The following is a 16,036-nucleotide window of genomic DNA, read 5'->3' on the forward strand; positions in this document are numbered from 1 at the left end:
GCGTGGGAGTCCTGGGAGGTCTGTCTCGGGGGTGGGTGGGTGGATAAGGGTTGGGGCAGTCAGGGGACAGGTAGGGGGTAGAGTCCTAGGGGGCCAGTTAGGATGGGGGGAGGGTCTCAGGAGGGGGCAATCGGGGACAAGGAGCAGGGAGGCTTAGGTAGGGGGTGGAGTCCTGGGGGGCAGTTAGGGGCAGGGGTCCCAGGAGGGGGCAGTCAGGGGACAAGGAGCGGGGGGAGGGTTGGGAGTTCTGAGGAGGGCGGGAAGTGGGAGGGAGTGGAAGGGGCAGGGGCGGGGCTAGGGCGGGGCTTCTCCCGTCCTCATTTTTGATTGTTGAAATATGGTAACCCTATGCATGCCAGAAGGTGAAGACAGGATATGCAGAAGGTACCTAATTAAAAGCACTAAATTTAGGAATAAAAAATGTCAGTCACAGGTATTTTGATATACCCTGAAGTTTGTCAGAGACTTATTTGCAAAAACTTTGTAGTAAGGGCAAGTCAGCTGTCCTGCTGAATATAACATTAAATATTATGGAATACATTTTTTACATTTTCTTAATCAGTATTTCTAGGCTGATTTTATATTTTAAATGTACTCTTAAGCCTTCATAAAGTAATCATTCAAGATTATTACATATTTAACTCACTGAACCAAAGACGTTATTTTAAATTAATCAGTCACAGAGGTTTAGTGTGTTCATAACAACGTTCGTTGCTTTTAAAAAAAGGGAACACTAATTTACTTTGTGTGATCTTCATAACAACAGACATGTTTATGAAATTTCACCAACTTTAAAAAATATGTTTCCAAAGATTTTAGGCATAATAAAGGATTTTATATCTTTCTAAGGTACTGATTTTGCTGGAGGGTTCTCTTAAAACTAGTTCAACAAACTTGTTTGTCCAACTATCTGGAAGGAAAGGGGTGTTGTCCCTTTAAGGGCTAGCCTCTCTTCAACAGGAGGGTGAAGGGAGAAAGGGATGGACAGGAAGACTTTGGAAGCAAGTTTTTTGTACTATAATAATTAAAATTAAAATGTGTATTTTAGATAAGGGTGGTCTTTTGAAGATCTTTTTATTTAAAAAAACATATGTCTGAAGATCTAAGCATTTAAGGCTAAAGATGAATACTCAGATTGTGGATCTAAAAATCTATGCAAGGATTTTTTTAGAGATGTCATTTTATAGTCTTCAGCAGTCTTCTAATGAATTATTTTTAAAGCAAATTTTAAACTAAGGTCCTATAGACTAACATGTTCTGAGTAAATATTACAAAAAGAAGAACAGGAGTACTTGTGGCACCTTAGAGACTAACAAATTTATTAGAGCATAAGCTTTCGTGGACTACAGCCCACTTCTTCGGATGCATTGAAGTGGGCTGTAGTCCACGAAAGCTTATGCTCTAATAAATTTGTTAGTCTCTAAGGTGCCACAAGTACTCCTGTTCTTCTTTTTGCAGATACAGACTAACACGACTGTTACTCTGAAACTTGTAAATATTACAGTAATGCACAACTGGTTTTGTCAGTACATTCAGAAACTGACAGTATATACCTGGGGGTTGGCAAATGCCAGTTAAATAGCTTCATTACCATTTGAATGGCTCTTTAACAGTTTCAGTGTCAAGGTCTGGCAGGCTGGAAGCTTTTTCACTTTTAAGTTACTAGTTCCCCTCTGGAGGAAGACTCACCAGGCTTCAGCAGCCAGCTGTGGGAGCCTGCAGGAAGGGTCAGAACAGGGATAGGAAGAGGCGGGATGGTGGACACTAAGACCCAGGGATGCCCCAAATTTTCAGGTGCCCTACGCAGCTGTGTATGCTGCCTATGCCTAAGGACAACCCTGGCCTCCAAATTGCTGTGCACAGAGATCAGGAAATGGCAGAGATAGAAGCAAGCCAAGGGGCAGCAAGAGACATGTATAGAATCCTTGGTAAGCAGACATAATTTTTTAATCAAAACCGTGCAGCAAACTACGTCAGTTTCAAGGAAGGATACCAAAGAGTCAGATGCCACAATGCACATTACAACAAACCGGTGTATTCAATCTCCAAACAATCCATGCTGAGAAGCCATTTGGGACCTGCTTACTGACTTCTAGAGGCAGACATCACAATGCCCAAACCAAAAAATTGCAGGCTGACAGCTCTCAATCTGGCACATAGCTTCTTATCAAAGAACCATCCTTGACTAGACAATTGCCACCCTTTTACACACTTCCTTTAAGAAACTGAAGCATGTGTTTCAATGTGTGCACCAGAAAGTCACTGCCGCACAAGTAGCGCACAAAATTATCATTGTGAAGAAAATGCTGAGAAGAGTGCTTATGATCCTCATTTCCCAATACCATAGCATCACAAACAAAGCTTTTGCTAAACTGACTGGTACTCGTGGCTTGCATAAAGTTAAACTACTGTGTAATTTTATGAGGAACCTGGATTCTCACAAAACACTCCGAGGCTTACTTCTTATAAACTGCTTCAAACATCCATAGAGACATAAGAACAAAAGAATGGCCATACTGGGTCAGACCAAAGGTCCATCTAACCCAGTATCCTATCTTCCGACAGTGGCCAATGTCAGGTGCTTCAGAGGGAACGAACAGAACAGGTAATCATCAAGTGATCCATCCCCTGTCAACCATTCTCAGCTTCTGGCAAACAGAGGCTAGGGACACCATCCCTGCCCATCCTGGCTAATAGCCAATGATAGACCTATCCTCCATGAATTTATCTAGTTCTTTTTGGAACCATGTTATAGTCTTGGCCTTCACAACATCCTCTGGCAAGTAGTTCCATAGCTTGACTGTGTGTTGTGTAAAAAAGTACTTCCTTTTGTTTGTTTTAAACCTGCTGCCTATTAATTTCATTTGGTGGCCCCTAGTTCTTGTGTTATGAGACGGAGTAAATAACATTTCCTTATTTACTTTCTCCATACCAGTCATGATTTTATAGACCTCTATCATATCACCCCTTAGTCATCTCTTTTCCAAGCTGAAAAGTCCCAGTCTTACTAATCTCTCCTCATACGGTAGCCATACCATACTCCTAATAATTTTTGTTGCCTTTTTCTGAACCTTTTCCAAGTCCAATATAACCTTTTTGAGATGGGGCGACCTGATATTTTCTGTCTTATTATCTATCCCTTTCTTAATGATTCCCAACGTTCTGTTCACTTTTTTGACTGCTGCTGCACAGTGAGTGGATGTTTTCAGAGAACTATTCACAATGACTCCAAGATCTTTCTTGAGTGGTAACAGCTAATTTAGACCCTATCATTTTATATGTATAGTTGGGATTATGTTTTCCAATGTGCATTACTTTGCATTTATCAACATTGAATTTTATCTGCCATTTTGTTGCCTAGTCACCCAGTTTTGAGAGATCCTTTTGTAGCTCTTCGCAGTCTGCCTGGGTCTTAACTTTCTTGAGTAGTTTTGTATCATCCGCAAATTTTGCCACCTCACTGTTTATCCCTTTTTCCAGATCATTTATGAATATGTTGAATAGGACTGGTCCCAGTACAGACCCGTGGGGGACACCACTATTTACCTCTCTCCATTCTGAAAACTGCCCATTTATTCCTACACTTTGTTTCCTATCTTTTAACCAGTTACCAATCCATGAGAGAACCTTCCCTCTTATCCCATGACTGTTTACTTTGCTTAAGAGTCTTTAGTGAGGGAAATTGTCAAAGGCTTTCTGAAAATCTAAATACACTGTATCCACTGGATCCCCCTTGTCCACATGCTTTTTGACCCCCTTAAAGAATTCTAGTATATTGGTGAGGCATGATTTCCCTTTACAAAAACCATGTTGACTCTTCCCCAACAAATTATGTTCATCTATGTGTCTGACAATTCTGTTCTTTACTATAGTTTCAGCCAGTTTGCCTAGTACTGAAGTCAGGCTTACTGGCCTGTAATTGTCAGGGTCACCTCTGGAGCTCTTTTAAAAAATTGGCCTCACATTATCTATCCTCCAGTCATTTGGTACAGAAGCTGATTTAAATGATAGGTTACAGATGACAGTTAGTAGACCTGCAATTTCACATTTGAGTTCCTTCGGAACTCTTGGGTGAATACCATCTGGTCCTGGGGACTTATTACTGTTTAGTTAATCAATTTGTTCCAAAACCTCTTCTAATGACACCTCAATCTGGGACAGTTCCTCAGATTTGTCACCTAAAAAGCATGGCTCAGGTTTCGGAATCTCCCTCACATCCTCAACCGTGAAGACTGGTGCAAAGAATTCATTTAGTTTCTCTGCAATGGCCTTATCGTCCTTAACAGACAAATCTGTTATTCCAATAACAGCTAATGGAGTGGTCTTACTACAGAGCCACATACTTGCCTACTTCCCCTTGCAGCCTTATATACTCACTGAACTCTCTCTCTTTCTCTCCCCTTCTCCCCCCCCCCCCACTGTTCACACCAGTGAAATGTTCCAAGCAGAAGCAACCTCCTCCCCCCAGCATATGTGAGCAAAATGACCATGTCTCTCAACATATACATAGCCAGTGGAATCTATACAGGCAATAGAACTTTTTATAAGAACTTATTTTACATCCAGATTTGCAAAAAAATTCTAAAAACTTTAGACATGTTACAATAACCACAATGGGCAGGACATCTGCTCGCATGTGCACATTCAAAAAAACTGTTTGAGTAGTTTAAGGCACATTTGTATCCTGGCAATGCACAACAGTGGCACTTGGAATATGCTCAAACAGCTTTGTGTTTGCTCATTAGCATTAGCTGAACAAACTCCGAGTACTTCTGTTTGTGTGAACAGATAACTAACATTAATGAGTTCATTGGCAACCACCTCACATCCCATTAATTGCAATTTCAACAGCTGCTTCCACAGACATTCACTCAGAGAACAATGTTCAAAATTTCACAAAGAACTAGCTGTTTTGGAGCAAGCTAAAAGATTTAACAAGGTGAGCACATCTTGTGAATGATGTTCTATTATCACCAGGTCAGAATGGTGAGGGAAATGAATGACCTTGAGGCATGTGACCTAGGAAGAGCAATCACAGTGTGTTACAGTGCCAAACATGAGGATTGCACTGATGCTATGTATATCTGCAAATACATCTGGGAAAATCTGGAGCCATAAAATGCCAAGTCTGAATAACAATAATATCTACAGAATAATGTATTTGAGCATCTATTACCCTCTGATCTTAAAAGTCTGAATTATATGAGAAAATATTAGTGCAAGGAGTTAAGCCTTTCCAAAAAGTGTGTAGAAGAGTGGAGATTCTCTGCTGGAGTGCCTCCCTGTGGCAAGACATGGCATAGCAGGTTCTCCTCATCTAGTGTCTCCTGCTGACAGCAGCCCTATGGTGGTCTGCTTCTTCTTGTGATTCAGCCCTCCAGCCCAATGACTTATAATCCCCCGTTTTCCAGGGTAACAGAGTCCAACAAACAAAAGTCCAACAAATAATTCATAGACTCGGCGCTCAGTGTTCCTTACACCCCTTGTCTCAGGAATTCATGACTTCTATCTTCTCAGGCTCCACAGCCTCTCCAGGCTCACCCTACATTCAGGACATGGGTTTGCAGTGCTCCCCACAGTGACCTCCAATAAATTCCAAATGAAAATATAAATGTAAACCATTGCTGCTCTCCTTGGGCTTGAACATCCATCCCTCACTTTCTCCTGTGCTCCATTACTCAGTTGAATGTTTCCCTGGGCTTCTTCCCTGGAGGTCTGGGTCCTGCCCTTTACTAGGGCTTGCCACACCCCAGTGGCTTCTCCATGTCTCTACTCTCCACCGCCAAGAAAGGTACTGCAGAGTTCTTTCCCCCTCTCTCTGCAGCCATCCCCCTACTCTGGGCTTCCTCTCTTTATAGTAACCACCCAGATCCTCCCCCATCTAGGACTCATCTTGAATTGGGTCTGGCCCACCCTCCAGGTGCAACCAGGTGCCCTAATTGAGCTCTCAGCTCTTTGTGGAAATCCCCTTACTCTCTCAGCTAGGTCCAATCATTAGCCATGGCAACCTGATCCCCAGCTGGTTAGGATCAGCAGGGAGTGTAGCTGATGGTCACAAGCAAGGTCAAGCCTGACCCCTCTTAAAGGACCACCTAGCACGTGACACAGTGGTATTTCTAAATACTAAACGGGGAAACGTTCTATCCAAACAATTAATCCATGCAGTTAAAGAAAAAGAACCGTAGTTTTCCAGTATATATATGTAACTCCTTACATAGTGTCAGTACATACATTTCACAATGACATTAATCACCAGTGTGATCCTGGCTGTCATTTAAGATCTCACACGACATTTTTATAGCTAAATATTATGATGGCCGTGTGCTAGGTCTAGTGAGTTTGTCAGACCTGCTAGGAGCTGCTGTTATAGAACAGCGAACCCTTTGCCAGCTGACACTGAAGCGTTCTTAGGGTCACACAAGCAACATCCACTTTTAAGCACAGACTTCATTATGAGAGCAATGTTCCTGTACAGATTACAGTCTTCTTCTCTATGACAGTGGTCCCACAGGCTCTAGGTAAAGCTTTGTAATCCATACCATCTCTACATTCATACAGGACACAAGTGGATCTCCCTTAGCCTGTGTGATGTCTCCACCTATAGGTTTAGCTGTCACATTGCGTCACCTTCTCATGCTTCCAGTAAACATGGAAAGTCATCAGAATACAGATAGCCAACTGGAGAAGCATTAGTAGAGGCTGGAAAAACACTGAAACAAATTAAACTTCTGATTGTGAATGAAATCAGCATGGTGTCCAACTCAATGTTGGCATTAATATGCCTATGGTTTCAAGAGGTTCTCAAAACTGAGTAGCACCTGCTTTTTTGAGGAAAAGATGTCATTCTCTTTGGAGACCTCATGTAGCTGACACTTGTCAGACAGAACATGTATTTAACACACTAACTACATGTTATTACTATTGACAGTATTAGGCTGTGATGGGTTGGGTAACAGAGACCCCCTTGGGACTGTCACCTGATGTGCTGAGACTACCTCTGAGCCCGTTTTCTCTGCCAGTTTGGGCCTGCAGAGCCCTGCCTTGTTGAGCCAGACACACCAGTCTGCTCCAACACAGACCCAGGGTCTGAACCACACGTCCCAAAGCTGCAGACTTAACTGAAAACAGCTTAAGAAGTGCTCCTGTCTCCAGCACCCAGACACTCAGCTCCCAATGGGATCCAAACCCTGAATGAATTAGTTTTACTCTGTATAAGGCTTATACAGGGTAAACTCCTAAATTGTCCACCCTCTATAACACTGATAAAGAGATATGCACAGCTGTTTGCTCCCCCAGGTACTAATTACTTATTCTGGGTTTAATAATAAACGAAAGTGATTTTATTAAGTATAAAAAGTAGGATTTAAGTGGTTCCAAGTAATAACAGACAGAACAAAGTAAGTTACAAAGCAAAATGAAACAAAACATGCAAGTCTAAGTCTAATACATTAAGAAACTGCATACAGGTAAATCTCACCCTTAGAGATGGTCCAATAAGCTTCTTTCACAGACTGGGCTCCTTCTTAGTCTGGGTCCAGCAATCACTCACACCCCTGTAGTTACTGTCCTTTGTTCCAGTTTCTTTCAGGCATCTCTTGGGAGTGGAGAGGCCATCTCTTAAGCCAGCTGAAGATCAAATGGAGGGGTTTCCAGGGCCTTTTATATTCTTTCTCTTGTGGGTGAAAACCCCTTTGTTCTCCTGTGCAAAATCATAGCAACAGGATGGAGTTTGTAGCTTCTAGGCAAGTCACATGTCTATGAATGATTCAGCTTTTTGCAGGCCGACGCCATTGTTTACATGTTAGTTTGAACATTCCCAGGAAAGCTCAGACGTGGATTGGCATCTCCCAAAGTCCATTGTCAGTTAAGTGTTTCTTGATTGGGCACTTACTGAGAATAGCCCTTTCTCAAGAAGCTGACCAAATGCTTCACTGAGGCTATTTAGAATCAAACACATTGAGATAAAAGTGCATAGCCAATAGTCATAACTTCAAATACAACAATGATACACACATATAGACAGCATAAGCATAACCAGCAAACTACAACTTTTCCATAGGCATCCCACTTTCCCTCCTCTGCACAAGACCTGTTGCAACCTTATGACCCTGGTTGCAACAATGATCTATATGGTCACAGTTCATGTCAACATCACATAGGCATGTGAACTTTTGGCAATTTTTCAAATAAGTAGAACTGCAAATTAATGTGTGGCAATGGAAGGATGAGCAATATGGCCACCTTTTTAATTGAGTGTATGTTGGAAACTTGGAAGCAAATGACATTAGTCAGATTGGGGAGTGCGTTGTCAAAACTGAGATGGGTGTGTACATGGAAGCTGCTGAAATTTTTAAGACCTTGGCAAACAATGAACAGCTCCTGTTTGTCTCATGCCTACACTGAAAGCATGTAATAACTTTAATAAAATGATGCTTGAAAGAGATAATGAAAGCACGATGCTAATTCCTGCCCTAGACATATTAGATGTACTTAACTTGACTCCAAGATTAGTAAAAGGGGTAAGTAATAAAATCAGCAGCAAGATAAGATGTCTCCAGAACTGCAGGCTTAGACACCTCCCTAGCCATCACTTGGCAATGTAGAGTTATGCCTTGCTGTAACAGTGACATTAAAAATGGCCTAGTAAATGGAGGAATGGGCTTTGTGCAATACATCCAATATGACATGCACAACCAATTTGTGGAGGAAATCATTGTTAAATATGATAAGCTGGGACAGTCTCAACCAATGTTAGGAGTTTCAGTGACATTTCTGTTAATGATTTTTGTCTATTATCTGTAAACAGTTTCCATTGATCATTTCCTATGTAGTGTCCATTCACAAATTCCAAGGCTTGAACTTAGATTCTGTTATGGTTGATGTTGGATCAACTGTATTCAAAGAAGGAACAACATATGTTGCCCTTTCTCAAGTTTGCACCTTGGCAGGCTTACACATGTAGCAGTTTGATTCCACAAAGGCCAATGCCGATGTGCAATGCATTCAAGAATATATTGTCTCAGGGAGGAATTTCTTCCTCATCTACCACCAGTTCCAATAGCTAGACGGAGTGTTCATAAACTAGTACGATAAAGAAGACTTCCTGTAAATGACACCTGGTACGTCCAGCAAACACCCCTCCCCCATATGTGATGCTGAAGAAACATACGGACTCCATTCCATAATGCAACTGCAGTTAATTGTTACGCAAACGTCATTGCACAAACACTCCTAAAAATTACACCAGTCTCATTCCTTTAATTCAGGGGTGGCCTGTGGCTCCACAGCCGCATGAGGCTCTTGAGAAGATAATATGTGGCTCCTGCTAGGAGCCGACTCTGGGGAAAAAATGGTGGGTGCTCAGCACCCACTGGCAGCCCTATCAGTCCCCTCTCCCTCTCCCACTGCCTCCCCCGATCAGTGCCTCTTCCTCCCTCTCCCATGTCTCCTGCCCACTGTGATCAGCTGTTTTGCAGTGTTCAGGAGGCTCTGGGGAGACAGGGCGCAGTGAGGACATGGCATGCAGCCCCCTTCCCTCCTCTAGAGTTCAGCTGTTTCGCGGTGTTGAGGAGGCTCTAGGGGGGAGGAGCGAGGATGCGGTGTGCAGCCTCACCCCTCCCTCCCCCAGCACCTCCTCCTCACTCCCTGTGCCTCTTGCCCACTGCGATCGGCTGTTTTGCAATGCTTACTCAGGGGAGGAGGTGGGAAGAGATGGTGGGGACTTGGGGAAAGGGGTGGAGTGGGGGGCAGGGCCTGGGACAGAGCCAGGGGTCCAGCAGCCCTGGCCAGCACCAGTGTCTCCTTGAATAAAGCACACGGTGACTAGCTGGTGTGGAAATTTTTATCAACATTTTTCTTACACCATCTAACAATGGAAGGCAAGTGCAAACCGAAAAGAAAATACACAGATGAAAATCGAGGCTTCCAACAGGAGTGGGAGAATAAATACTTTTTAATTGAACGTAATGGTAAGGCTGTGTGTCTTCTTTGCCAGACGTGTGTTTCTCAGTTGAAATCTTCAAACTTGCAGCTCATTACGCTTCGAGCCATGCACATACGGATCAAGAATTCCCAGAAGGTTCTGAACTCCGCACTTTAAAACTGAAAACTTTGAAAAAACAAACAGCTGTAGAAGCCCAGTTCTTCACCAGATTTGCCAACTGATCGCAGACTGTAACGTTAGCCTCCTATTATGTGGCCTTGCACATAGCCCCTGTGAAAAAGCCCTACTCTGAAGGAGAACTTATAAAAAACGTGCCTCACTGATGTGATTTCAATCCTGTCACCAGAGAATGAGAATCTACAGAAGAAAATTTCTGGCCTGCAGCTTTCACGCCACACAATAGAACGTAGAATCTCTGCCCTGAACAGTGACATCGCATCGCAACTGTACTCACAACTTCAGCAGTGTGAGCATTTGAGCATTGATGTTGGTAGTTGCGAAAAACCACTTGCCTTTACAGAGGCTCACTGCCATTGCAACGGATGGGGCTCCATCCATGTGGGGATCTGCGAATGGATTAGTGGGGATTTGTAAATCTGATGAGAGCTTGCCCAAATTTTGGACATTTCACTGTATTATTCATCGGGAGCAACTGGTATCTAAAAATCTCAAATTTGATCACATCATGAAACCTGTCTTGCACATTGTGAATTTCATTCTCTCAAATGCACTCCATCACAGACAATTTCAAAATCTAATTGAAGAACTGGATGAAGGCGACTCCCCTGCTGATTTGTCATTTCACTGTGCAGTTCGAATGGCTCTCGAGAGATAAAGTTATTTCTCGTTTTTTCAAGCTCCTGGAACCAGTTAAATTGTTTATGGAGGAGAAGCACAGAAGACACCGCGAGCTTACAGATCCTGGATGGGTTCTAGACTTGGCATTTCTTGCAGACATGCTGCTGCATTTGGATAAACTAAATGTGGACTTACAAGGAAAATTCCAGTTGCTATCTGATCTAGTGCAAGGTGTATTTGCATCCATGAACAAACTGCAGTTGTTTCACAGACAAATGCTTGAGGAAGAATTGACACACTTACCCTCAATGTCACAATTTCAAGCCAGAACAAAAGAAGATGCAGCAGAACCCGTAAAACGGAACACAACTAGATATGTGAGCGTGATTAAAGATCTTAAGGACAATTTTGAGGAAAGATTCCAAGATTTGCAGCAGAAAAGACCTCAAATCAGATTTCTGATTGACCCGTTTAGTGCTGAAGCCGATTGTCTGAAGCCCCCTTTAGTCACTGATGAAGCAACATCCCAGATGGAAATAATAGAACTTTTGGAAGATGACAGATAGAATCTGATCAGAAGACAGAGGGTACTCTTACTTTCTGGAAATCTGTTCCAAAGGATAAATACCCCAACATCAGAGGTGCAGCCCTAAAATTAATCTCGATGTTTGCTTTGACCTATCTTTGTTAGTCTGTTTTCTCGACACTCAAACATGTGAAATCCAAGCACTGATCTGTTTTGACAGACAGCCACTTAAGAGAACTGCGTGTGAGCACAAATGAACACAAACCAAACTTCAAGGGAATTGTTGAAAGCAAAGCTTGCCACAAGTCCCACTAAGTAAAAGGTTAAGTTATTATCATTAACTATACATTATAAATATACATTATCAACTTATATAATGATTATGTGTGTGCATATATATACACACAAACACACACATATACATATACATATACGTATATAATCATTACATATTACTGTGGCTCTTTGGCAATGTACATTGGTAAATTCTGGCTCCTTCTCAGGCTCAGGTTGGCCACCCCTGCTTTAATTTAGCATCAGTCACCTGGTCTCATTAAATCTGCATGGCAGACAATAGTACAGCATACACAACAATCCCCAGAACATCCAAAGCACCACAGAGTTCAGAGCTGCTGTGGGTACCTACCCACTGGAGCCAATTTTCAGTTTGCCAGTGCAGCAAGACACTTCCTAATTTCTTGTGCAGCTGCTGAATTTGCTCTAACAAGCGCACATACCCTCCAGCACCTATTTACCGCTACGTATACTACCATATACAAATGCCACGACTCCCCTCAGCTATTTCAAACAGCTACAAACCTGGAGTGAATTCTACATGTGCCTGCCAGACAATTCCTTCCCCACCCCATCCCCAACTATTTTGCTTTACTGCCTTTGGCGATGAGCGCCAACAGCATGGTGGGACAGTACAATGATCCATAGATGTCAGTCATGCGCCTCCATGCCTACTTATGCTTCTTTGTGCTTCTGGCAGTCTCACCGAGAAAATAGCCTGCCAAATTCAGAAATTTGTTTTGCAGTCTTTCCAACTTAGCCCTGGTCTACACTACGAGTTTAGGTCGACTTTAGCAGGGTTAAATCGAATTAAGCCTGGACACGTCCACACGACGAAGCCCTTTCTTTCGATTTAAAGGGCCCTTTAAACCGGTTTCTTTACTCCACCTCCGATGAGGGGATTAGCAATAAAATCGGCCTTAGCAGGTCGGAATTGGGGTAGCGTGGACAGAATTCGACGTTATTGGCCTCCGGGAGCTATCCCACAGTGCTTCATTGTGACCGCTCTGGACAGCACTCTCAACTCAGATGCACTGACCAGGTAGATAGGAAAAGCCCCGCAAACGTTTGAATTTCATTTCCTGTTTGCCCAGCATGGAGAGCACAGGTGACCATGCAGAGCTCATCAGCACAGGTAACCATGATGGAGTCCCAGGATCGCAAAAGAGCTCCAGCATGGAGCGAACAGGAGGTACGGGATCTTGCTCGCCATATGGGGAGACGAATCAGTGCTAGCTGAACTCCGTAGCAGTAAACGAAATGGCAAGATATTAGAAAAGGTCTCCAAGGCCATGAAGGACAGAGGCCATAACAGGGACGCACAGCAGTGCCGCGTGAAAATTAAGGAGCTAAGGCAAGCCTACCACAAAGCCAGAGAAGCAAATGGAAGGTCCGGGGCAGAGCTGCAAACATGCTGCTTCTACGCTGAGCTGCATGCGATGCTAGGGGGTGCAGCCACCACTACCCCAACCGTGTGCTTTGACTCCATCAATGGAGAAACACACAGGGAAGCGGGTTCGGGGTACGAGGAAGATGAGGATGGAGATAATGTAGATAGCGCACAGCAGCAAGGAAGCGGAGAAACCGGTTTCCCCAACAGCCAGGATATGTTTATCACCCTGGACCTGGAACCAGTAACCCCCGAACTCACCCAAGGTGTGCTCGCAGACCCTGAGGGCACATAGGGGACCTATGGTGAGTGTACCTTTGTAAATATTACACATGGTTTAAAAGCAAGCGTGTTTAATGATTAATCATTAATTTGCCCTGGCAATCGCGGCCAGTACAGCTACTGGAAAAGTCTGTTAATGTGTATGGGGATGGAGCGGAAATCCTCCAGGGACATCTCCTGAAAGCTCTCATTCATGTACTCCCAAAGCCTTTGCAAAAGGTTTCTGGGGCAGGCTGCCTTATCCCGTCCACCATGGTAGGACACTTTACCATGCCAGGCCAGTAGCACATAGTGTGGAATCATTGCATAACAAAGCATGGCAGCGTATGGTCCCGGTGTTTGCTGGCATGCAGACAACATCCATTCCTTATCGCTCTTTGTTATCCTCAGGAGAGTGATATCATTCACGGTCACCTGGTTGAAATGGGGTGATTTTATTAAGGGGACATTATATTCAGAGGTGCCCCTTCCTGCTCTGCTGAACAGAAATGTTCCCCACTGTTAGCCACGCGGTGGAGGGGAGGGGTGAAGTGATCATCCCCGAGAATTGGGTGTGGGGGGGAGAGAGGGGTTAGTTGGGTTTGTGCTGCATGTTAACCCGGAAACCGCAGCCCCTCCTTTTACATTGCAAACCCATTTTAAATGGCCAACCCAATGGGTGCTAGATATGGGAAATGAGGGCGCTGCTGTTTGAAACCATTCCCACATGTTAAGAAGGTTAAAAAAGCCAAAAGACTGTGGCTTACCATGGCTGCCTGCAAGCCGAAATCTGTTGCCTGGCACTGCGTGAGTGATCTCTCACACCAAACTGGCAGGCCCTCAATATAAGAGGAAAAATGCGACCTTGTAATGAAAGCACATGTGCTGTGTAATGTGAACAGCAAAATTTAACGTGAAAGAGTGTACCCATTGTTCTCTAAAATGTGTCTCTTTTAACCACCTCTCCCTTCTCCTCCACCAGCTGCAAATGTTTCTCCTTCACAGAGGCTAGTGAAGATTAGAAGGAGAAAACGGTGGACGCGGGATGATATGTTCACGGAGCTCCAGATGTCCTCCCACGCTGACAGAGCACAGCAGAATGCGTGGAGGCAGTCAATGTCAGACTACAGAAAAGCACAGTATGAACGAGAGGAGAGGTGGCGGGATGAATCACGGGATGAACAGAGCAAGTGGTGGGCTGAAGATGATAGGTGGCGTCAGCTTGCAGACAGAAGGCAAGAGTCGATGCTCCGGCTGCTGGAGCATCAAACTGATATGCTCGAGCGTATGGTTGAGCTGCAGGAAAGGCAGCAGGAGCAGAGACCGCCGCTACAGCCCCTGTGTAACCAACAGTCCTCCTCCCCATGTTCCATAGCCTCCTCACCCAGACGCCCAAGAACACGGTGGGGGGGCCTCCGGCCACCCAGTCACTCCACCCCAGATGATTGCCTGAGCATCAGAAGGCTGGCCTTCCATAAGAGTTAAAGTTTTAAACTGCAGTGTGTCCTTTTCCTTCCCTCCTCCCCCACCCATCCTGGGCTACCTTGGCAATTATCGCCCTAGTTGTGTGATGAATTAATAAAGAATGCATGAATGTGAAGTAACAATGACTTTATTGCCTCTGCAAACGGTGCTCGAAGGGGGGAGGGGAGGGTGGGGTGGTTGGTTTACAGGGAAGTAGAGTGAACCGGGAAGGGGGTGGGCGGAGGGTTCATCAAGGAGAAACAAACAGAAGTTTCACACCGTGGCCTGGCCAGTCACAAAACTCGTTTTCAAAGCTTCTCTGATACGCACCACGCCCTGCTGTGCTCTTCTAACCGCCCTGGTGTCTGGCTGCGCGTAATCAGTGGCCAGGCGATTTGCCTCAACCTCCCACCCCGCCATAAATGTCTCCTCCTTACTCTCACAGATATTGTGGAGCGCACAGCAGGCAGCAATAACAATGGGGATATTCTTTTTGAGTCAGTAAGCTGCGCCAGCGCGCTTTTAAACGTCCAAATGCACATTCCACCACCATTCGGCACTTGCTCAGCCTGTAGTTGAACAGGTCCTGACTACTGTCCAGGCTGCCTGTGTACGACTTCATGAGCCATGGCATTAAGGGGTAGGCTGGGTCCCCAAGGATCACAATAGGCATTTCAACATCCCCAATGGTTATTTTCTGGTCCAGGAAGAAAGTCCCTTCCTCCAGCTTTCGAAACAGACCAGAGTGCCTGAAGACGCGAGCATCATGTACATTTTCTGGCCATCCCACGTTGATGTTGGTGAAACGTCCCTTGTGATCCACCAGGGCTTGCAGCAGCATTGAAAAGTAGCCCCTGCGGTTTAGGTACTTGGTGGCTTGGTGCTCCGGTGACAAGATAGGGATATGGGTTCCGTCTATCGCCCCACCACAGTTTGGGAATCCCATTGCAGCAAAGCCATCCACTATGGCCTGCACGTTTCCCAGAGTCACTACCCTTGATATCAGCAGGTCTTTGATTGCCCTGGCAACTTGGATCACAGCAGCCCCCACAGTAGATTTGCCCACTCCAAATTGATTTCCGACTGACCGGTAGCTGTCTGGCGTTGCAAGCTTCCACAGGGCTATCGCCACTCACTTCTCAACTGTAAGGGCTGCTCTCATCCTGGTATTCTGGCGCTTCAGGGCAGGGGAAAGCAAGTCACAAAGTTCCATGAAAGTGCCCTTACGCATGCTAAAGTTTCGCAGCCACTGGGAATCGTCCCACACCTGCACCACGATGCGGTCCCACCAGTCTGTGCTTGTTTCCCGGGCCCAGAATCGGCGTTCCACGGCATGAACCTGCCCCAGTAACACCACGAT

This window comes from Malaclemys terrapin, chromosome 1 (genome assembly GCF_027887155.1).
Source record: "Malaclemys terrapin pileata isolate rMalTer1 chromosome 1, rMalTer1.hap1, whole genome shotgun sequence".
In the NCBI taxonomy this organism is placed as follows: domain Eukaryota; kingdom Metazoa; phylum Chordata; order Testudines; family Emydidae; genus Malaclemys; species Malaclemys terrapin.